Here is a 26,328-nt window from a genome sequence, read left to right as displayed (position 1 = left end):
TTTTAGGTTATGACTACGTTTGTAGACCCAAAGGAATGAAAATAGGCTCGAATGATAACAAAGCTCCACTCAAGAATTTGTAACGATAAGATGGTGAAAACACAATCTATGTGGTGGAATACAAGCAAGAGGCTTTGAAAATTTAAAATATATTTAACATTAAACACTTCAGGAAACATTCATCATCCAAATTTTAAGTTTAGAGTAGTGAGACAACACACTTAGAGGCAAGTCTGTGTTTTCAAACAGAACAAAGTGCGCGCAACACAGATTTTTTAGTAGTGACAAACACACCTTTAGGATAGAGACAAGGAGAATTAGTAATGAGAATTTATAGGAAGGGTGACTAAATGCATACCTCTCCAATCTCTATGTTCAATCTGTGCGCTGAAGACTAGCTTGAAATGCAACTATTCTCCGTGTAGAAAAATGCTTGCGTGATGCTCAAACTGTTTTGCAACCTATAAAACTCCCTACGACTCCTTAGATTCTCTACAGTTTCTTAACTCCCTTGCGACCTTTACTTTGGAAGAAAAACACTCATATCATTCTTTGCACGAGGGAAGAGTCCATCACCTGCGAGCAATCATACAAAAAATTGGTGGCCTTCACAATGATTTCAAAATATTGTGTTGATGTAACAAGATGGATATGTAACGCATGTTCCTTATGAAAGTTCACATGCTCGAAAAATTGTTGTTCAAATGTTGTAGGGTGGCAGAGGATTTAGATATGATAACTTTGGTAACCAAAGTCTGTCAGGGATGTTAAGAATGATGGGTCAATCATGGTGGGTAATGATGTTTAGGAAAGGGGGTAGTTTAGGACTAGAGAAATATAGTTTGGTGAAAACAAATATAAGGGTTTAGGCCTAAAATAAATCGATAGGAGTAATGTAAACATTACGGAAAGAGGGGAAGGAATGAAATGAGGGAAAAAAGGGGATAGGTAGAGGGATTAATATAATGTTTAGCAAAGGTATAGGCCAAAACATTAATGAAAGGATCTTTTGGAGATCCTTTCCTTAATAGATGACACTTCGACCATATTAACAACCTATCATCCCCTAATACCTAGACTCAACAATTTTTTACAAAACCTTCCCAAACAATAGACACTCCTTCCCAACAACCGACATTGATGACCAAAGTGATAACCCAACTAATGATGACTCTTTTAAGCAGTGACAGGTCAAAACATGACAGTGAGCAAATTTATGATTTTGACCTTCTTCAAAACAACAAATAATTAAATTGAAGGTACCTTTCAACTGAAAAGATAACCTACTCTAACACCTTTAATGCCCAACTACGCAATCTCTGTCTCTTCCTTCTAGGGCCTTCCTCACCGCACATCATCACTCAGCAAGATCAGTACCTTGCCTCTTGAACTCCCTCACTACTCAAGAAGACTTTTCATGCTCTCCTATACCGTGCATTGCATATTTCCAGTTAGTAGTGAGACATCCCTAACTTTGTATATCCCTCAACTATGCAATTCCCAACTTCCTCCTCTCAAAACCCCTGCTTGTTGCCTCATATCAATCAACATCTTCCATGAGTAAGAAGAGGTAGAATAGGTCGTTTCTGGCATGATGTTTTCCTATCATGATTGGTCTCCATATACAGGTATTATCATTACAACATGAAAGGGTAATTCTTAAGAGAGGCCATCAAGGAGAGGATACAAGAGAGCACTAATGAAGAAGGGACAAAAGAAGAACCATCATGAAGAAACCCTGGACCATGGAGAATAGTGACATCTGATGCTAACTTGGAAGGTGTCGATACTCATCCAAATAATTTTGAGGATGAAGATGAAGAATAAGAAAATATGTATCATGAATAAGTTAAAGTCATAGCAGTGAAGATAAGAGCTTGGCATTACCAAATCATGATGGAGTTCCATGTCACCATTACCAAGTGGAGAGTTATGTAAGAAGTAATTTCAAGAGCCCTGTAAGAAGTGTGGTATATACACGAAAAAATACTACTCCATACACACCTCAACAAAATGGAATTGTACAAAGGATGAATAGAAAACTGATGGAAAAGGAAAGGAGCATGCTTAGTGGTGTTGGATTAGGACAAGAATTCTGGGCTAAGCTAGTGGATACTGCATGTTACCTATTTAATAGATCACCTTAATCAACGTTGGAGGATAAAATTCCACATGAGGTATGGCCTGGTAATAAACCCTCTCTATCACATATCAGGGTAATTGGTTGTGATGCATATGTACATGTTCCAAAGGAGAAAATAACCCAGTTGGATAGTAAATCTAAAAGGTGTATCTTTATTGGGTATAAATATGGTTTAAAAGGTTATAATCTTTGGAACTCAGAAACGATGAAGGTTATGTACAATCAAAATGTGGTATTTATAAAAGTGAAGGATGTCATGAAATAGGAAGTCCTACCAAGGGAACATAACTAGAGAAGATAGAGTTCGATCTCAAAGATGAAGAATCAAACTCCATAGAAGATCAAGAATAAGAATAAGAAGAACCACACACTCTGGTTTTTAGGGGATTAGTTTGGGATAGAAGGAAGCTAGAGAGGTATAGGCCATTCAATTTCCATTCAAATTTTTCTTTACTTGATGATGATCCCAAAACTATCAGGGAAGAAGTGGATGCATAGGATGGAAAACTCTGGAAAAAGTCCATGGCTGAAGAAATGGTAGCCCTAGACAAGAATGAGGCTTGGGATCTGGTGGATTTCTCAGCTAGAAGAAAACCCATTGGCAACAAATGGGTGTTTAAGAAGAATATGAATGCAAAAGGCAAAGTGGAGAAATGCAAAGCTTGATTAGTAGTGAATTATTCCCAAGTGACAGGAATTGGTTTTGGTGATGTTTTTCTCTTGTTGCCAAGTTAGATTCTATTAGATTACTTTTATTTATTGATGCTACTTTTGATTTCGAGGTAGAACAGATGGATGTGAAGACAACGTTCCTACATGGGGATCTGGAAGAAGATATCTACTTGAAGCAGTCATAAGGATTTGCTTTGAAGGGTAAGAAAGAACTAGTATGTAGGTTAAAAAAGTCTCTGAATGGGTTAAAGCAATCGCCGAGGATGTGGTATCAAACATTTGATACATATATACATGGAATTGGGTTTACAAGGAGAAAAATAGATCATTGTGTTTATTTTAAATCCCTTGGTGATCAGGTTATTAATTTGGTCTTGTATGTGGATGATATGCTACTGATTGGAAATGACAGAGAAATTATCCAGGATTTGAAGATCTAAATTTGACATGAAGGATATTGGTGCTATAAACTTTATTTGGGCATGGAAATTAAAAGAGATTGGGAAAATAGGAAACTATGATTAAATTAGAGGAAGTATGCTGAGACAATATTGCAAAGGTATAATATGCAAGATTGTAAATAGTGAAGGCTCCTATTCATGTATGTGTAAAGTTATCTGCCAAACAAGGTCCCAAGACACAAGAAGAGGAAGGGAACATGCCTGTTCTATATGCAAGTGCATTTGGAAGTTTTATGTATGCAATGGTCTATACCGTACCAGACATGGCACGTAGTAGGAGTATTGAGCAGATTTATGTCAAAACTAGGGAAGGAACATTAGACAAAAATAAAGTGGGCTTTCCTGTATTTGTGTGGCAGTAGTGATTGTGGTTTGTGCTACCGAGGAAGATGAGGATTGGACAGAGTGTTGTACAAATGTGGCTTTGTTGATGCAGAATAGGCTGAAGATCTAGATCACATAATATCTACAAGTGGGTATGTGTTTAACCTATTTGGAGGAGTAATCAGTTGGATGAGCAAGAGACAATATGTAGTGGTACTTTCAACTACAGAGGTTAAATACATGGCAACCACTCATGCCAACAAAGAAATTTTTTTGGTTATATAGATTGTGTTCAAGTATGGGGTTGGTACAACAAGCTATGAGGATAAAGTGTGAGCCAAAATGCAATATTCTTGGCAAAGAACCCTCCTTATCATTCAAAGACAAAGCATATAGATGTTCAATATCACTTTGTGAGAGATATTGTTCAAGATAGAAAGGTGTTGCTGGTAAAGGTGGACACTTTGAAGAATGTTGTAGATGCATTGAAAAAGTCTGTGAGAACTGAGAATTTTTCTTGGTGTAGAGAAACAATGGGTCTTGTAGCCCGAGATCGACGATTGTGTACTCTTGTGGTCCCCCATGTGCAAAGAAAACAACAAGTGCGAGAATGTTGGGTATGTGATATATTCTTTGCTACGCAAGATACGTTGCACTAGGTGTGGCGGTAGCCCCCTTGCACAAAATCACACATGGTTTTACACACGGTTTTGTAGATCCGGTCAAAGGAACTATGATTATTTTCTAATCCAGGGATAATGGATTGATGGTTTATCATTTTTTTGACATGTATATAATGTATAGTAACATTGAAAGGAATATAATGAAAAATCAATTTGGTTTTCCAGATTTTGGGTTCCAAGAGAAAAATATCTGTGTATATTTTTTGTTCCGCCATTGTATTTTTTTTCTTTCTATTTTTAAGAATTGATTTGCAGGTGTTATTTGTATAGGGTTAAAACCTTCATTGCGCTTCTCTTTCATTTCAATGAACTATATTATATTTCCTTTATAGACATTTATTGTGTTTCTAGCTATTGCATATTATTGAAACTCTAATTGAAGTACCTATAAAATCAACCCATAGCCATAAGTTCTCATTAAATTAGATTTCATAAAGAAATCTAGTGGCTCATTTTCCTCATTCATTTATTTCCCCTAGTTTCTCAATTACCCTCAACAACTAGGTAGTGACTCCACCCATATCCATACTTTCTCTTGATGATGCTTTATTTATTTATGCAAGATTGTGATGCTTCAATTCAACCATTGCACTACATTTTGGCATCTCCATCAAGAAATTCCAATCAATCCTTCTCTTTCTCAAATGAATGATTTCCTTTTCTTTTGTTCCTTTAGTATCTCATGTTCATGGAGAATTCTTTTTGTATTTCTCATAGTCATTGGACTTTTGACCTTACCACGAACCATAACATTTAAAAAAGTGTTGTAAAACTCTCAATTGTTTTTTTTGGTTAAACATAACTCAAAATGATTACCCAACTACTTTTGCTACAAACCTTCCTAGATAATATCCTAGCCAATATTTTCCTCCAATCATTTCACTTCAACCTTTACCTCAAGGACCTCCTTCAAACATAAGACATTCTTTAACGTGGACCTACAATTTGCTTAAATTTTTCTTTCCAACTTTGAGTTTCTCTTAAGTTTGTTTCAACACCCAAGCTCATTTGGCATTGCCTTGTCTCACTTGCAAGGGCTTGGCAACCTATACCTAATACAACTAGGCTATGCCTCTTCACTAAAAGTCTATCCATAACTTCGCCTTTGTGCACAATCTACTGAATGTAACTAATTCCTACTCAACCGTGTTCATTCAACAAAGACACACATCCAACCATGGCCTTTAAAATATCCTAGAAATACTTTAACACTTAGCTAACTATTCAATACTTAGCTAACACAAAGAAAACCAAGGAACAATAAGATCCAATATGTAAAACATCCATAATAAAATTACATAGTCAACATCCAAGGTAGGTTCCAGGTCTTTACTTAGCTCAAGAATGTTATGATGTATAATAAAGAGCACGACTAACTACCTATGGTTCATATACATATTAAAAAGGGTACAATTGCATATAATAAATTTCAATCCAACCCCTAAAACAAGCATAGGCCTACCTTCTATAGGTCATATCTTCTTATTCTTTTCATTTATCTAGTGCAATTTGACCTATTGTGCCAACCCTAGAACTTAGAACTAATGTAGAGTTGTTTTGCACTTGTGTGAATGGTCAATGCCTCTACGATGATGCCTTTGCACCTTTTAGGAATCCTCTATTTTATATGAGACTGACATTTCACTTACAAGTCCCTTCAACTCTAAGGTGGACCTAAGTGCCCCCTTGTTCAACTTAATGGCACCCATGACTTGCATTTCACATTGCAAGTGCCACGTCTTTACTCCTCCAATATTGCATATACATTTAAGTGCGTTCATAAGTGTTCCCATAAGTACACTCACTAAGGTGCGCTTAGAAGTGTGCCTAGAAGTACACCCAACATGGTGTGCCCAAGTGCTCCCAGGAAGTGTGCTTGACAAGGTGTGTCCTAGTGTACACAAGTCATATATAAGACAACCAAATATTCTTAATCACTTTGTCCATCATGCTTATTGCATGTTTGTGGACGAGGTCATTCGTGATAACCTTCTTTACCTTCTCTTGCCAAGTTTCCTTCCAGGGTTTCTTAGTATGTCCAACTAATGTGAGTTGCTAAGGTATGTTGTACGAATAGTATGAGAAAGGGTGTTTGATATGCCTATGGTGCACCTTACCATTGTGCAAGGGTGCCCAAATCTTACTCTTTTAACCATTAACCTTCCATCATGCCCATCCATGTCAATTAATGATCATCGAGATGATGAGGTGGTGGAGGTTCCTGAAGCCAACCGATAGTAAGGCCTTACACGCTCCCTCTTTATTAAACATGAACCAAATATTCCAATAAGTCTTCCAACACTTTCCTTCAATGTGATATTTACCACTAAATTTTGGCATCCACCACTTCTTCAATTGCATATTTATTCACAATCATTTCAATCTCCAAATAAGTTAATTCACATAAAATCACTCATTAAACTATATAGGAGTGAGAGTACATTGTTTCTCATCAATTATATAAATGAAATAATTTTTCACATGAAATTGTTCGTCCCAATGCTTTTCAATTGTGCTCAAAAGTATTTTAATTGGCCTTAGATGCATGTCATTGCTCCTAGTTGTGCTGAGAGACACTCTACAAACCAATATGAGGGAGGTGTTCTATTGGTCCATAAAATGAAGCCTTAGATCAAATAATAATAATAATAAAATGTAATATTAACTCAATTAAAAAAGTTGATTCAATTCAGTTTGTTATATTGTAATTTTGTTTTTATTAATAAAATTACAAACAACTTTTTCTATTAAAAAATCATAATAGGCATATCACATTAAAATAAATTAAAATAATAATAATTCACATTCATAACCATTATACTTCATATTTAATTATAATTAATAAGCATATAAAAATTTTATACTCGCAATAAACAATTTTTCTAAATACCCCTCTTTATACAATTAATACTATGCATATTACATTAAAAAATTATAAAACATATCAATGAAAAATGTCAAGTTCATATATATGTAACTATATGTATTATGAGAATTTTAATAATAATTAAAAAAAAGAATTTTCCATATATAAAAACTTGAAATTTATATAAATATAAATAACATTATTAAAAATTGGTACGAATTCATTTTAATTCTAGATCTATCAAATCTTTAAAAATACAAACATTTTCTCAAATTTTACACTAAAAAAATTTACATTTAGAAAAATTTGATTCCTTTAGACACTCATATTATCTAAAAAATTTAAAGATTCATATTAAATATATTTCCAAAGTGGGTGTTAAAATGAATATATGCTCATATTATCAAAATAAACCAAACATTCTTGTTGAATGGATCTTGAAAATAAACCAAGCATTCTTGTGAATGGATCTCCAAAATTGTTATTCAAAGCCTTTGACTAACGGAGTGTATTTCCAAATTCGTTTGAATCAAAGTCAAAAGTGTTATTCAAAGCCTTGGACTAACGGTCTTTTAACTCGAGGTTAGAGGGATTTTCCGTGCCTCAGATTTGGCATCAGCATCTTTTTAATTTAATATATTTGATAGGGAAAGTGGATGATTGTTTGATTCTGGTAGTAACTTTATAGAAATTGAGATATTTTTCCTCCCACAATTTGCCAATATATTGGAAAACTAGGTAACTAAAAAGTAAAAGTGCGAGCATCTGGCACTATGTTTTTAGCGTTTTATAAGAATGCGTAGAAAGAACGCCATGGTGGAGTGACCGGAATGTATCTGCAGAAAGAAAAAGTCTTTTCTGTGCCTTTTGGACGAAATACCTCCCACTTTTTTGGTATTTTAAAAGCAAACGTAACAAGTTGCAACATGTCACATTCATAAAGTAGATACTGTTCCTTTTGGACGAAATACCTCTCACTTTTTTGGTATTTTAAAAGCAAACGTAACGAGTTGTAACATCGCATTCATAAAGTAGATAGCAATTTATTCGGGTTCACTTTTTAAAAATAAATTTCTCCATTCGTGTCAAAGTGCGAGTATATTTTTCATTTCTTTTTAATTTAATTTAATTTATTTTAAAAATATAATTTATGAATTTAGGTTTTTGTGATTCTTAATGAATTAAAAAAAGTTTTTTTTTGTAGAAATCACATAAGAAATTTTTTTAGCCAATGCATTTCGAACCAACAAGTGTGGTTCATGATGATGAATCTACTTGTTGGTTCGCCGTTCATGATGATGAACCACACTTTTGGTTCCAAGTGGGTTGGCCAAAAATTTCTCTTCTGTAATTTCTACCAACAGAGTTTTCTTAAAATATAATTTATGTTTTTTTAATGTCAAAGTGAGTATATTTTTCATTTGTTTTTAATTTTATATTTTTTCCCTCCATTTTAAATAAATATATATATTTTTAAGTATAATTTTATATATAACTTTAGTTAGCAGAATTTAATATTATAATAGAAAAGGATTACAGTGAGTAGGTTATTATTGAAAAAATCACATTAACTACATCTCAAAATTGACTTTGTTCATCTAAAGTGTTTAAATCCAAAATATAAAGTAAATCGATATTGTACACTAATTCGATCATTGAGTCAAGTGGCTCATTCTACAACCCAGTATGAGGGGAGGGGATATCTAAGTTTGTCTGTGGATAAGTTCCCCTTTAAAATATAAATAAAAAATAAAAATTGTGTTTTAAATAAAAAAATAATATCGGCTATAATTAAAAAATGAATGGAAGTTTCGATCATTGAGCCTAGAGGTTCATTCTACGACCCAGTATGAGGGGAGGGGATGTGTAAGTCTTCTGTGGGTACATTCCCCTTTAAAATATAAATAAAAAATAAAAAATATGTTCTAAATAGAAAAATAATATCGGCTATAATTAAAAAAATGAATAGAAGTTAAAAAAGTATGAATACGATGTTTAAATCTTAAACTTTTCAAAAATATTTCAAAAAGGGATTTAAATAAACTATTTGTTAACTAATTTATGTCAATATCAACTTCATATATATCTATATATAGAATTTTTTTTGTTGAAATAAAACATTTTAATGTTGTATATAAAGAAAAATTAAATGTGGGTTATCAATAAATTACTTTAATAAGAATTAATATTGACATATACTTAAAAATATATTAATAAAAAAAACTATTTTAATTTGTGCGATAAGATGTGTCGATGTACATGTGATGTAAAATATTTTAAGGTAAATTACTTAAATATTATATATCATTTAAGCATTATATTATATCATTTATTTTGTCCTATATATATTCTATTTAGCATTCAAAAATACAATTTAAACATTCAAAAACAACACATTGTATTTTGCACTCTAAAGAAGTTTGCACTTGAATAAATTTGATCCCTTTCAGCTCATGTTACATCTGTACGTACTTAAAATGAAGCTCATGTTACATCCGTACTTAAAATGAATCTATGCCGATTATTGAGCACTATGAGGGGATGTGTAAGTTTGTTTGTGGTTTGTCCATTTGAAACATTCTTCTTTAAAATAAGAAGAAATAAATTATGCTTTAAATAAAAAAATAATGTCAACTATAATAAAAAAATGAATATGTTGTAAAGTAATTAGAAGTTAATACAAATTTCAAGTAATTGGTTATAAATAAATATTTTAATACGGATTAATATTAACATATATTTAAAAATGTATTGATGTTAAAAAACCATTTTAATTTGTACTATACAGTGTCTCATGTTATGTAAAATATTTTAATGGCAATTATGTATATATTATATATATCATAAAAAATTAAGTTTTTATGGTTAAAAGTTTATTTGGTCCTATATATACTCTATATAGAATTTAAAAATACAATTTAAACAATGAAAAATTACATTTTGTATTTTGCACTCTAAAGAAATTTGCACTTAAGAAATTTAATCCCTCCTCATGTTAGATTCGTACTTAAAATGGATCTATGCTGGTTGTGGTTGAGGTGAGAGACTCATTATATAGCCCGATATGAGGGGATGTGTAAGTCTGTCCTACCCTCCGTCTCTTTTAAAATAAAAATAAAAAATAAAAAATATGTTTTAAATAGAAAAATAATGGCTGCTATAATTAAAAAAATGAATAGAAGTTAAAAAAGTATGAATAAGATATTTAAATCTTATATTTTTCAAAAATATTTCAACAAGAGATTTAAATAAACTATTTGTTAACTAATTTATGTCCATATAGAAAAAAATTGTTGAAATAAAACATTTTAATGTTGTATATAAAAAATATTAAATGTGGGTTATCAATAAAATACTTTAATAAGAATTAATATGGATATATATTTAAAAACATGTTAATAATAAAAAATCATTTTAATTTGTGTGATAAGAAGTATTGATGTACATGTGATGTAAAATATTTTAAGGTAAATTAGGTATATATTATATATCATTTTATTTTATTTTATTTTATTATGTATATATCATGAAAAAATTAAGTTTTTATGCTTAAAACATTTATTTTGTCACACAAACACACACATATTCTATTTAGTATTTTCAAAAATACAATTTAAACATTCAAAAATAACACATTGTGTTTTGCACTCTAAAGAAGTTTGCACTTGAAGAAATTTGATCATTTTAAGCTCATATTAGATTCTTACTTAAAATCGTACTTAAAATGGACCTATGCTGGTTATTGAGCTAAGAGACTCATTTTACAACCCAATATGAGGGGAGGTGAGAGGCTCATTCTACAACCCAATGTGAAGGGATGTGTAAGCTTGTCCATTAGTTCTTCTACTTGAAACATGCCCCTTTAAAATAAACATAAATAAATTATGCTCTAAATAACAAAATAATCTCGGTTATAATAAAAAAATGAATATGTTGTAAAGTAATTAGAAGTTAATACAAATTTTAAGTAATAGGTTATGTATAAAATCTTGTAATACAAATTAATATTAACATATACTTAAAAATGTATTGATAATAAAACCATTTTAATTTGTACTATACTATGTCTCATGTTATGTAAAATATTTTAATGTCATTTATGTATATATTATATATCATTTAAAAAAAGGTATGTATATATCATGAGGAATTTGGTAGGAGACTCCTGCCCCCTTATGGACCACCAATGAGTTATTCCAAGTGGCATGATTTTCCTTGAATAACCGTGATGAGTTACCCTACATTTTCACACCTGCCCCCTTACGAACCACCAACGGGTTATTCCAGGTGACGTGGTTTTCCTTAATAACCATGATGAGTTAGCCTGCATTTGTTGATATCCTTACTGAAGGTTTGACAACTGAGTTATGATAGATTTTCCCACTTCCAGGTGGCGTGGTTTTCCTTGAATAACCGTGATGAGTCAGTCTGCATTCGTTGATATCCTCATTGAAGGTTTGACAAGTGAGTTATGATAGGTTTTTCCACTGTGAGAAAAAAATGTTTATTTGGTTCTATATATACTCTATACAACATTTAAAAATGCAATTTAAGTAATGAAAAATTACACATTTGGTCCTATATATACTCTATATAGAATTTAAAAATACAATTTAAATAATGAAAAATTACACATTGTATTTTGCACTCTAAAGAAATTTACACTTGAAGAAATTTGATCCCTCTCTGCTCATGTTAAATCTGTACTTAAGATGGATGTATGCTGGTTCTACAACCCAATGTGAGAGGATGTGTAAGTCTGTCTGTCCCTCCTTCCCCCTTTAAAATAAAAATAAAAAATAAAAATTATGTTCTAAATAGAAAAATAATGTTAGCTATAATAAAAAAATGAATAAAAGTTAAAAAAAGTACAAGTAAGATGTTTTATACTTTTCAAAAATATTTCAACAAAAGATTTAAATAAACTATTTGTTAACTAATTTATGTCGATATCAACTTCATATATATCTATATACAGAAAAAAAATGTTGAAATAAAACATTTTAATGTTATATATATAAAATATTAAATGTGGGTTATCAATAAAATATTTTAATAAGAATTGATATTGACATATACTTAAAAATATATTAATAATAAAAAACCATTTTAATTTGTGTGATAAGATTTGTTGATGTACATATGATGTAAAGTATTTTAATGTAAAATAAGTATATATTATATATCATTTATAAATTATTATGTATATATCATGAACAAATTAAGTTTTTATGGATAAAACATTTATTTTGTCTTATATATATTCTATTTAGCATTCAAAGATACAATTTAAACATTCAAAAATAACACATTATATTTTTCACTTTAAAGAAGTTTGCACTTGAAGAAATTTGATCCGTCTCAACTCATGTTAGATCCGTACCTATTGAGTGGAGAGGCTCATTCTACAACCCAATATGAGGGGATGTGTAAGTTTGTCCATCCATTCATCCAGTTGAAACATGCCCCTTCAAAATAAACATAAATAAATTATGCTCTAAATAAAAAAATAATGCCAGCTATACTAAAAAATTGAATATGTTGTAAAGTAATTAGAAGTTAATACAAATTTTAAGTAATGGGTTATAAACAAAATATTTTAAAAGAATTAATATTAACATATATTTAAAAATGTATTCATAATAAAAAACCATTTTAATCTGTACTATAAAATGTCTCATGTTATGTAAAATATTTTAATGTCAATTAGGTATATATTATATATCATTCAAAAAAATATATGTATATATCATGAGAAAAATAAGTTTTTTATGGTTAAAACGTTTATTTGGTCCTATATAAATTCTATATAGCATTTTAAAAAATGAAAAATTACATGTTGTATTTTTCACTCTAAAGAAATTTGCACTTGAAGAAATTTGATCCCTCTCAGCTCATGTTAGATCCGTACTTAAGATGGATCTATGCTGGTTCATAGTGTGAGTCCACTCGAATGGTTGTAGGTGGGTAGATGTCATTCGTTGAGTTTATAAGCTCCAGATTTGTCAGTGCGTAAGCCATCTTTATCAGTTTCATATCCAATTTCTTCATTTTCCTTTGGGTCTAATCCAAACATAGAAGCATTTCTTGTTGCTCCTTTGATCACTCCACTAGAACTCGTTGCATAATAGTTTTGACCTGCCAATATATGTCAACAACCTACATATATTTAGTACTTCGTGTCCTTGTTGTCCTTGCATTAGGGATTGATTTCCTGACGTGTGCAAACACTTCCTCATTTGAAACAAACCGACATTCAACTTGAGCCTCGTCCTTTGCCTTCTCAATACATTACTAGACAACAAAAGGAGTGGTGTTATGATAAAGTTGGGTTGAGCTCTCCACATCCCTTTGTGCTATGGACATATAGGGCCTTGAACCATCTCATTGACCCCTAAGACAACGATCACCTCTGCGACGCATCATGGGAATAAAAAGGAAAGAAAGATATATCACATGACTAGGGGACAATAATGGGATACTGTATAGAGACATGATAATAGAATTGAAAGAAGGGTTACAAAGAGAGGGTATCAAGAAGGACTTTATTAAGGAACCTCTGTGGGAATATTAGGAGATAGGATTGTGAATGAAGACTTGTAAATTCTTTCCGTCCTATTTTTTTTTATGGCCTTGGTATTGAGAATGAACTTCCCAATTTGTTTACTATGGATAAAACAAAAAAAAAATAAGGATTGAGATTGGAAACTCAAAGTCCTATAATCCACAAAGATTTAATAAAGAAGAATGAGGACTTGGAATGAAGGCTATCAAAAGAGTTAAGCTGAACAAAAACCAACATATGACCACAAATGGAAAGAATAGAGCTCCACAAGCCAATATCAACCCAAAAACGTAGGACCAAAATTAGAAAGAAAATCCCAACCTTTTCCTTTGAACCCAGTGGTATGAAAAACATACCAACATAAAAGAATGCAGAATAATGGAACAAGGCTCAGAAAATAAATATTGTTAATATTGGAACAAAGAGAAGTTTATATCATTCCTGTGTATTTATTTCCTGTTTTATGCATTGAAGGTATTGGGTATGAATTGCATTTATACTGTTTATATGATGCGCGAACATATGTGACTGATAATTAAGTGGATGTGAGATAAAGTATCTATTTACGCGAAGTTAACTAAGATCTTTAAGAAGATAAGTAAGATTCGTGGTATAGTTTGGGGAAATAGCACAGATCGTTGCCAAAGCAGCGCGAAAGCATCTTAGCTCCTGGTTAGGATTGCGCAAAAGGCGATTATAACAAATCGTGAAGGTCTTGCAGGTCAGCATAGTGCGCGAAGTGACCTGTGCGAAGGTGGGCACAATTGGACTAAATCAACACCTCGGACATCTCAAGGGTGCGGAAACTTGGTTCCAACATCCCCCCATATTGCTTCGGGTGAGACTTCAGTCTGCGCTCCGCGAGCTGATGCCGAAAGGGCCAATAGTGTAGGGATTTGTTTGGCTAATTAACTCTGAACCTGGGTCAGGCCCCATCAAGCCAATAAATGGTTCTGTTGCCGGGACCAGAATCTGCATAGAGATGTCTGATGTCGTATCATTGGAATCCAACTAAGAAGGAAATTGAAGGCTGGTTGGAAAGAAGACTTCATGAGTTCGCGATGCAGGAGAATAGGAACCCGCGACTGAAAAAAAAGAGTGGTTAGACTGCTACCTGTACACGGAGATCCACAAAATCTTCTTCACATCTTTCCCTACTGAGCTGTATGAGTGGATCGCGAAGCTAGCAGATAGTCAAGGAAGGTGGAAACTCGACAATCCTTTGTGTGGAACCTAGAGTTAGTGCGAAGTTTGGAAGCATCGAAGGATAAGATCATGCGCGTCGTTGATCATTGGCTCGATCGGATTATAGGAGGATTCATTACTGAGTTCACGGTTGACACCTTAGTCAGCTATAGCGAGGTAGAGTGACGCTTTCTCAAAGGACCGCGAGGTAAGTACGTAAAGTCTTTGAATACTTGGATTAAAATTCTATTGTGTGAAAAGAGGGTTATGCAATTACCTTGATGTTCGGGGCTACGCGAAGTGGAAAAGCTTACAGGAACGAAGGAAGTAAGGGACCCGAAACTAGCCCCTTGATTTCACCTCCGCGAGGGGACAAGGAAGAGCTCGCAAAGGTCTTTCCGCGAAGTGCGATTCATTTGATAAGGCAAAGAATTCCGCGAATACCACCTCCACCCACACCGCCACCAACTTCACCACCATCACCTCCATTTTCACCCATACCACCTCCGCCACCACCGCGATTCAATATGGAAAGTACAGTGAAGTTGCATGTGTTCAAGGGTTTGGGAAATAAGGATCCGGACCAATTATGGTTCGTGGTAAGGGCTGTATGGAAAGCGCAAGGAGTTATAGATGACAATATAAAGAAAACGACATTGGTTAGCGCCCTGCAGGACCGCGCGCTGACTTGGTATATTAAGCACTCCAATGATAATCTAAAGGTGGGAATCACGCATATTCAAGCAACACTAAACATAGAATTTAGTAGGCCAAATTCTGAAGCACAGTCGATCATTGGATTCAAAGAGATCACGATGCTACCAGGTGAGACTCCTTGGGAGATGGATCAGAGACTGAAATGCACGATTTGCGAAGCTAATATGAATCTGACGGATGGAAAACATTGTGAATGGTTTGTAGCATCGCTAACACCACATCTGAGGAGTGCGCTATCACAACAGAAGCTAACGACTCAGGCAGAAGCCTTAGATATCGTGATGAGGCTGTATGAGACCCCAATGCAGGATCTTAACTTGGGAGTTCAACAGATCCATGTGCAGCTGAAAAACTTATACCTTGAGATGCAGAGTCTGAAACAAGATAGGACAGCTCAACTAGAAGTGCGCGAAGAGGTATGGTGCATAAAATGTAAGGGTCAGGGTCATGATAAGGACCACTACCTGATTTTCACAAATTACCTCGCAGGAAGAGGGCCGATGCCCTTAAGACTGGAAGCATAAGAAGGACCTAGCATGACACATGCTTTATGGTGCGTGATTTTTCAAATAGCTGGAAAACATGCCACAGAAAATTGTCACTTGTTACAGAAGTACACGCAAAATTCACAATAGTTGTTCTACAACTTTTGTAGGTCAGTGGACACGATGTGCACTTGTAGAAGCTATGAGTTAATGATGGATAAAACTCCCACCTACAAAGTTCAGGCCGAAACGCGGCCACTTGATCAAAATGTAGGAATGTCGCGAATAGGATTTCAGGGGCGCGGACGAGGTCGAAGTGGAGGAGGACCTGGAAGAGGTCGCGGACAGTTGATATGCTACAATTGTGGAGGGCCAGGACATTATTCCTGCGATTGTACAAATCCAACGCGCCCGTCGTGTTTGTATTGCAACTTGTTTGATCATGAGATGAAATATTGTCCTACACTGATAGCTAGGATACGCGACAAAGGAGCACTACCACCTCCCCCAAATCAAAACCTGCAGATGATGAGGCCTGAGCCGCGCGAGGAAGATCCGAATGTAAACATTGTGTTATGAAGTGGAATCGCGATGGGAGATGAAAAAGGCAAACAACCAGAAGATGGTACTTGGGTTCGCAAAGCTCCGGTGAAAGAAGCAGAGTTTGATTTGGAGCGCACCCGGAAACTTTCATGGAAGCTAAGAAGAGCTTCGCTGAGGCCTCCACTTCAGGAAGCAAAGATAAATCGGAGCCGGAGATGGACCCATCTATGCTCACAACATTCCTGGAGACATGTATGTAGCTACTGTGCGACAACAAGGCGGTAAAAGGGTTACAGGAACTCATTAACAGATGCGCTGGGACTGCGCCATGAGAACCACGCGTAGTCAAGAAGACTGGAAAACATAAGACAAGAACGGGAAGAGAGATTAAACTAACAGTGAAGATAGGAGAATATGAGATGGATCAAGTTATCCTGGATTTAGGATCGGATGCGAATGTTCTGCTGAAGCAGACATGGGAGCGGATGGGGAGACCTATGCTGTGGTGGTCTCCTATTCAGCTGTGAATGGCGAACCATAAGAAAATAATACCCATGGGGCGACTGCAGGGAATAACCGTGTATATTGAGGGAGCGAGTGCGCTAGCAGAATTTGAAGTGAAAGAGATTGTTGATGACAACAATCCTTACCCCACGCTCTTAGGAATTGATTGGGCCACTGATATGAACGAGGTGATTAATCTGAAAAAGTGGAAAATGATTTTTGAAAAGAAGTCACTACACGTAATTATACCCCTGGATCTTGCTGAAGGATTGCATTATATAGAGCTGGTGCATGACTATGAAAGTGATGATGATTTGGATTGCATCTATAAGATAACAACGCGAAACCAGGACTAGGTGAATCCCACTGCAGATGGGCGGATTGCATGGGAGCGCGAAAGCTCTTATACTTCGGATTCAGATGAGGAGATGGAGCAATGGCAAAATCGGTTACATGAGGTAACTACACTGAATTGTAATATGATGAAAAGGTTGCTGTGCTATGTATCAACAGAAGTTAGAGACCTGCCTAATTATGATGGCCTAAGTGAGGTAGATACCTTCTTGAATAAATTTAAAAGGGAGGTGCCAGAAAAGAAACACTTCCAGGCCTTGGCCTGGGTACTGCGCGCTACACCTGCGAGGTGGTGGGGTACGCACAAAGGGAGCTTTGACGACTGACGCGAATGTAGGAGAATGATGTGCACACGATTTGGGAAGCCTAGGGTGCGATTGACAGATAAATACAATGGACGGGATGATTTGTGGGCGAGTTTGGCCAGGTGGATGCAGGCATATGGAAAACAACCTACGCGGATGCACATGAACTCCGCACTGAAAGGTATGATCAATAAACATGTGTTGGGGGGACAAATGTGAAAATTACTCTTAATTTTGGGGAGACATTACGTAGGAAGAACAATCGCGTAGAAGGTTATCCACGCGGAAGCATTCAACAAGGTATTCAACGCGCTGAAAAAGGTATGCAATGCGCAACGAAGTGATTGAGACCTACGCGTACTCGCAGTATTATGGGCTTATAGGAGGACATGAAAGAAACTGACAGGACAAACACCTTTTTAGCTTGTCTATGGAGTGGAATCTGTAATGCCTATGGAATACATTGTGCTTAGTCTGTGCATATCGGTGCTCACAAGTATGGTGGATCGTGAAGCCTTGGAAGAAAGGCTCGCGCAGTTGGAGGAGCTCGAAGAGGAACGATTTTTGGCTGGATTCCACCAGCAGGTGCAAAAGTAGCGCGAAAAGGCCTGGCATGATCGACATATTAAGTTGCACACCTTCAAGGCGAATGATTTGGTGTTGTTGTATGATAGTAAGTTCGATAAATTCCTAGGGAAGCTCAAAATGCATTGGCTGGGACCATATGTTATTAAGGAGATCACAGATGGTGGCGCAGTGCAGTTGGTAAAGTTAAATGGAGAACTCTTCCTAGGAAAAGTCAATGACAGTCATTTGAAGGCGTACACAGGTGGCCCGACCATTTGACTAGCTGACAGAAGCACAGTCTTCGCGCTCCAGGCAGCTGAAAGTAGGCGCGAGACTATAAACTACTCTGCCCAGGAGCTATGCGATGTTAGGACTACGTGCAGTAGTGAAGTGTCATAGGGTTAGCGACATCACGAGGGTAGCTGCGTTGCCGTGTGGGTTAGATGAAAAGTGACCGTTGCAGTCACTATTAACGATGTGATGCTTGGCTTGAGACCAAATGGAGCAGGCGACAGGCATTTAAGGCGAACTTTATGGACCATATTCTTGAAAATATGCCGCCAAGTGAGCATTAATGGACTGAATGTGGGGGGAACGGTTGAATTCGAATTCAAAAGGCGCTATAAATTGCAAAGGGTTGTCCAACAAACAACACTTGGCCATTTGAGAATTGAGCTGTTGCGCGCCCAGAGATTCATGAACACAAATTTGTTTGATCTTTTGAAGTTAAAGTCGTTTTTTGAGCACTTACCCGAGCCGTTGAGAGAATTGTGGAATAACACTCTGGTCGTGCCTGAGGAAGCCATGGATACTGGAGAAATGACCGCCGAGGAGGCCACGTAGGCCATAACGGTAGGAGAAGCCCTAGAAGTGCCAAGATAGTTGTAGAAATCCCTAAATCGCCGAGCATGCTGAGACCTAAGAAATACAAGAAGCCTATGGTACCAGTGCGTGTGTCCCCTAGAAACCCGCTGAGAACGAGGCTTACTATGGAAGAAAAGGGCAAAGCTATCAACTTGGAAGCCGATGAGGAGGAGGAAGACTTTGAAGAAATCCTGGTAGAGGAGGAGGAGGATGTAGAGATGGAGGTGGAAACCCAGGGTGCAGACCCTCTGACCAGGCTGCCCGCGTATGTTCCTCCGCGGAAGGGGAAAGCAAGGGTGCCCAAGGACCTAGATGAGAGAAAAAGCTCTCTACAGACTCCGTTGCTCCTCGATAACATAATTTTTGACGGAGCGCATTGGGGGCGAGTGCCTGTGCTAAAATTTTCAGAACTGCGAGCTAAGGAGGGTCGCGCGCTCTAGGTCATGAGCGAGCAGCGCATCAACATTGAACAATTGAGCTTGCAGCGTGACAAGATAGTGGCACAAAATCGACATCTAGTGCAGGTGATCGAGGAAACCTGCCAGATGGTCCCGGGAGGAAAAGGAAAAGATCACCAAGGTTCAGCTGGAACTGGACCTCCAGATAGCCGAATTGCAATTGAAAGCGCAACCTTCAAATCCACTAGAGATTAAGGAACAACGCTCCAGTGTGATTACAATGATAATAGTGGAGGTCAACAATGCAGTGAAAGACTGCACAAGGTTGTTCGAGGAGTCGTTTGAGGTTCTCACCACTCTGCAGGAGGACCTGAACATACAACACCTAGAAACAGAGGCACGCGAGCTACAATAGAAGTACAATGAAGTAAAAGGGACCGTGTAGACAGTTTCCTTACACAGAGGCTCACAAGGATGCAGCAGGCGAAAGCGCTCAAGGAGCAGGTGGATGCTGCTAGACATAAGGAAACAGTTTTGAAGGCGTGCTTACAACCATGGATTGATGAGGCATACGTCATTACAACCTCTATTGAAGCAAAGCTCGCGCAGATGAAAGGAACACAGGAACAGGTTCAGGGAAGCAATTTAGCTACAACAGTCTCTGAACAACACGTCCAGGAAGTGCAGCAGGCAGTCGCTCAGTGCGCTGCCGATCTTGCAGTGATCTAGGCAGAGTTGGGAGGTCTTCACGCAAAAAGATCTCCGCACCAACAGAGTGACTCGAGGGCGAGTCACGATGTTTGTGTTGGGGGCCTGTTGGGTGTGGGATCCCCCAAGGAAAGTTTTGGGGTTTAGAGCCCAGATTTTGGTCACAAATTGTAACCCCGATGTAAAGACTCCACATTTTGTGGGCACAGAGTGCGTATCTTGTAAATGAGTCATAGGGTTGTCTGCCCTTAATTTTGTAATGTAATGCCGGCTGTAGAGATCTACCCATGGTCCGCGGAAAATGGGATTGTATAAATAGAGTGAGGCTCTAAGTAGTTAAAATCATGGAATCAATCAATTGATGATAATAGAATAGATGCGTAGCAGAGTATCTGAAGTGTAAAGTCTAGTTTTGGGTCGTAGAGTAGGAGAAGGCTCAACAGCTAAGTGCGCAGAGGCTTAGTAGTTAGAAGTTGAGTGCGCGGACCCCTGCAACTGAGTGTGTAGGGAAAGTCGAGTCTGTAACAGTTGGAAGCATTAATAAAGAGAAGTTTTATATCATTCATGTGTATTTATTTCCTGTTTTCTGCATTGAAGGTATTCGGTATGAATTGCAATACTACTGTTTATATGATGCACGAACATATGTGACTATGATAATTAAGTGAATGTGAGATAAAGTATCTGTTTACGCAAAGTTAACTAATTTCTTTAAGAAGATAAGTAAGATCTACAGTATAGTTTGGGGAAATAGCGCAGATAGCTACCAAAGCAACGCGAAAGCATCTCAGCCCCTAGTTAGGGCTGCACGAAGGCGATTATAACAGATTGCAAAGGTCTCACAGGTCAGCACAGTGCGCGAAGTGACTTGCACGAAGGTGGGCACAGTTGGAATAAATCGACACCTCAAACATGTCAAGGTTGCGGAAACATGGTTCTAGTATCCCCCCATACTGCTTCGGGTGAGACTTAGTCCGCACTTCGCGGGCTGATGCAGAAAGGGCCAGTAGTGTAGGGATTTGTTTGGTTAATTAACTCCGAACCTAGGTCAGGCCCCATCAAGCCAACAAAGTGTAATTCGTGTAATTCGTTAGTAGTACTATTTTGGAATCGAGGTTTATCTATTTCCCCTTATATATTTTTTTAAATATATTTTTATTTATCTATTTCCATCTTAAGTACGACTCTAACATGAATTGAGAGGAATCAAATTTCTTCAAGTGCAAATTCCTTTAGAGTGCAAAATACAATGTGTAATTTTTCATTGTTTAAATTGTATTTTTAAATTCTATATAGAGTTTATATAGGACCAAATAAACGTTTTAACCATAAAAACTTATTTTTTTCATGATATATACATAATTTTTTAAAAATGATATATAATATATACATAATTGACATTAAATTTTTTACATAACATAAGACATTTTATAGTAGAAATTAAAATGGTTTTTTATTATCAATACATTTTAAGTATATGTTAATATTAATTTATATTAAAATATTTTATTTATAATCCATTCTTAAAATTTATATTAACTTCTAATTACTTTACAACAAATTCATTTTTTTTATTCTACCCGACAATTTTTTTTTAGAGCATTATTTATTTATGTTTATTTTAAAAGGGCATGTTTCAACTAGACAAATGGACGGACATACAAACTTACACATCCCCTCATACTGGGCTGTAGAATGAGCCTCTCGGTTCATAGTGCGGGTCCACCTAAATGGTTGGAGGTGGGTCGATGTCATCCGCTGAGTTTGTAAGTTCAAGATTTGCCAATGCGTAAACCATCTTTGTCACTTTCATATCCAATTTCTTCATTTTCCTTTAGGTCTAATCCAGACAGAGTGCTCGACAATTGGTGGTGGCTTTGTTAGTATTCACATTGATGTCAACCAGACTAGCATGAATGCTTGTTGCAACAGATGCATGCGGTAATTGCTCAAGAAGACTCCTATGGTAGATGCAGACTTTATGTAGAGAATCATAATAGTAGCAGGCTTATTGGAAAAGCCATAAATGATGATTACTGTGTTGGTTCAAATGGAATTCCCATGGTTGGTACAGGTTTTATGTAGAGAATCATCACAGTAGAAAGCTTATTGGAAAATCCATAAAATAATGACTACTGTGTTGGTTCAGATGGAATCCCCATGGTAGCTGCAGGTTTTATGTAGATAATCATCATAGTAGGAGGCTTAATGGAGAAGCCATAAAATGATGACTATGGTGTCTGGGAGTTCAAATTTCCATGTACAAGAAGAAGAGTCAAGGAGCAATGAGTGATAGAGATTTTGTAGCCATCTTAGAGGTAGAAAATGGGCTCAAAGCTTACATCGGACCCTATCCTTTGTAAAGTTCTCTAGAACAACTTTCCAATGATATATGGAAGTCCAAAAATGGACTCCTGGATCAAAAGATATGGTCTGCCGAAGTCCAGGGACTTGAAGCCTTAAGAATTATGAAATATTAGAGCAAGAAACATATGAGATATCGGGATATCGGAGCAGGAGGCATATCGGATATCGGGATATTGGAGTAGATCAACACATTGGAACCTCAGAGCATTGGAGCAGGTTGCAATATCGGAGGTCAGAGCAGACGACACATCAGAACCTCAAAGAAGGCTATATATGAGCTATGTGCACATTAAAACATCGGAGTTCATTGCAATATCAGAGGTCAGAGCCTATCAGAATATCAAAACTTCCTAACATATGTATTTTAAGAAGCTACGATATCTAGTGCTGTCAATATTTTAAAAAATATGAGGGATGATTACCAGTGTTAATAAAGGATTGTGTTGCAAAACCTAAGGTTAATTAGGACTCTTTCCCTCTCCTTTGGTAGGACACATGGCGACATGAGATTGGCTTTGAGAAGCTGCAGTGGCAACTGACATTAGTATGACATGGTAGTATGAAAAGACACATGGTAGGCAGATTCAACATTATTGGGTGGTCTAATGGGCCAATTCCGGGTGACACGTGTCACCACTAAGGAGTCACCATGTGGAGTAATGACGACATCATGACATCATCTCGAAGGTCAGAATATCGGAGGATGAGGACCTCATAACTCATGTGAAAATGGTTTTTGGAAAAGTTACGATGGAAGGGGCTTCCTATGTTGTGTTGGAACTTGCCCATGAGAGTTCAGAGAACCAAGGGCGCAAAGCAATTAACAAAGAAAAGTGGCCCTCAGTAGGAGCCTGAAGACCTTAGCACCTAAGTGCTAAGTCATCAGTCACAGGTCCGGTCATATGAGAAGGAAAAGGCTTAAGGAGCTATGAGCCAAGGGAGCTGAGGATATTGGGACTGAGAAATATCGTAATGTTTCAATTGTGAAATTTACAATACTAAGTGATATAGGTGGCTCTAGACACATGCAGAAGTCCTAGAGGACTCAGAGAGGGTCAAAATTTAAAGTGGTCAGAACGCTCCCAAACTAGCACCAGATTGAAGTGTTCATTTCCCTGATTCCAATGGTGCGAACGATACTCAAATCCGAGCTTATATGAGGGAGAAAGAGCCAGTCAAAGTTTCGATAAAAGTTGGGCAGTGGGCCAGGTTTAATGGTCCTACAAATTGACCGAGTTCCGGACATGGAATCTGGCTCCCGAGGAGCAGGTGAATTTGTTGGATAATTAATTTGTCTAATATCCCTTATATTAGACAAAATCAACAAAATGTTTATTATTATAATAAAAATAAAAAATTGTGATGAGGTGGCGGGCAGGCCTCGAATTTCAAATCCTTTTTGCCCATTAAACAAAAATTTCATGACGTTTTTACATTTTTGATGCCCTTCATTTTACGTTTTGACATTTTTGATGCCCTTCATTTTACGTTCTAAGTAAATTTAGAAATGTCAACCTCCCTAATTAGACAACCACTTTCCAAACTATTTCATAGAGTGTAGGATGCCAACTAAAAACTGCAACCTCTACCAATAAAAAACTACAACCTTTGCTTAGTTAAGAGAAATACCTCGTTTTCACAAATGTTGAGTACATTGAATATTCCCCCTGCACACACATTGGAGAAATTAAATAAATGGATACAAAGGAGCTATCAATTTCTATTGCTTTGAAACTCCAATATAAGTCTATTAGAGTTTTAGGGTAAGGAAAGCCTTCTTCGAAAACCATTGGAACTTAACCCAATGACTACATAATTATCAATTGCCAAATGTTTATTTAGTTTTGCAGTATCATCAATCTAAAGCTTTATAAGTCCAAAATAAAAGCTAATACCTATGACCTTTAACCAGTCAACAGTAGACAGTGATGCCCAAAATTTTCTCTCCAATCCAACGTTAAGAACAATGAATCATATCAACCTAAAGCTTTACAAGTCCAGAATAAAAGCTAATGCCTTTCTTTAACCAGTCAACATAAATAGTTATGCCCAAAATTTTCTCTCCAAGTGAAAGAACAATGAATCATTTATGCAGAACTGTGAAACGATAATAAAAAATATGTCTAACGATAATCAAACATGTATTTAGCTGCTTATTCATGTTATATCCGAAATAATGAGAGAGACTTTCCAAGAGTAGATTGCTTTACAGTTATCCCTAAAACGCTTTCATTACTTTATGTAAATAGAGAGTGAGAAATAATAATGAGAGAAATCAAACATTCAGTCTAGGGAAATACACATTAATAGTCTAGCAAATAAAAGGGAAGTCAAACATTCCAAAGAATTATGCAGAATAGAAATCTAATAGTTAGGGAAAATACTCATCGAACACACATGGGATTGGTGAATTCTTATAACTTCCCTGTTGAGGAGAAAATTAGAAGTCCCACTTTAGCATCGCAAGCACCGAGAGCTCATAAGCTTTCTTCAGCAACCCATTCCTACATAGAAAGATAGAACTGTGAACTTATTATTTCCCTGCACATTCTAGATCTAATGGAAACCCAATATTTGTTGATGATAACTAAACAAGCTCGTGAACCCCAAAAGTTTAGAATGAGAATTTGATAACAAAAAAGGAAAAATAATACTAATTACAGACGTATACCAACCATCTTCAGTTCATAGGGATTTGGTATCCTAATAAATAGGAGCATAAATACAACGTTAAATTTCTCACCAATTTATTGACATAAAGTTAATGTAATGTACTATAATTTGTATGTATAGTTGAATGAGGTATTATAATATTCATAATATTCATGATATTCTACTGAAGGTTATCTTTACTTGAGCTTAAGGTATTAGATATTTTGACGGTTTAACTTTAAAATTGGAAGTCATTTTGACAGTTTACTTATTATAACACACGTCAAATTTGATGGTGAAAAATTTTCAACAACTGTCAAATACGTTCTGAAATCCAAAATACGTCCTATGGGATGTCAAATTCCAGGTCTGGTGGAAGGCCGTGACCCTTGCCACCCCCACCAAACTATATGCTAAAAACAAAATGTTAAAATAGGCCGACAGGCCATGACCCTTGCCGGCCTCCCAACCACCACGTAACACTATTATAACAAATAAAACGAGGTGGGCGGGCCACCTCCGTGGACCCGACCCACACCCCAACTACTATACCATATATGTGTTAATGGAACCGGTGGGAGTTAAACCCACAGCCGGCAGGTCCACCGGCCCCGCCCACGCGTCGACCCCACAATCAATGCCGCCCCACTAAAACGGTCAAACCAACCACAACGGTTATCACTCCAACACCAATACGTAACCACCCTCACAACTCGGTTACCAAAACTTTAATGTTGGTTGCAAACAAAACAACCACGCCCAAAATTAAAACAAATACCGTTTATTTTGGGAGGGGTCAGGATTTGATCCCCCGAACTCCCACCTTTGGTTCATCCACCTAACCGATGTGCCACAATGTTTTCATTGATATCTCTGCCCGAGAAAAAATATATAAACCATGTCGTTTTGCTCATTCGACAGGGGGGATGTAAGCACCAAATGGAGGAACGGAACCATGTTTTGCA

Source organism: Pinus tabuliformis, chromosome 7 (genome assembly GCF_031772625.1).
Source record: "Pinus tabuliformis cultivar Carrire ecotype Pingquan chromosome 7, CPIR1, whole genome shotgun sequence".
NCBI classification, from domain to species: domain Eukaryota; kingdom Viridiplantae; phylum Streptophyta; class Pinopsida; order Pinales; family Pinaceae; genus Pinus; species Pinus tabuliformis.
The sequence above is the reverse complement of the archived record's forward strand: the minus strand, read 5'-3'. Positions refer to the sequence as shown.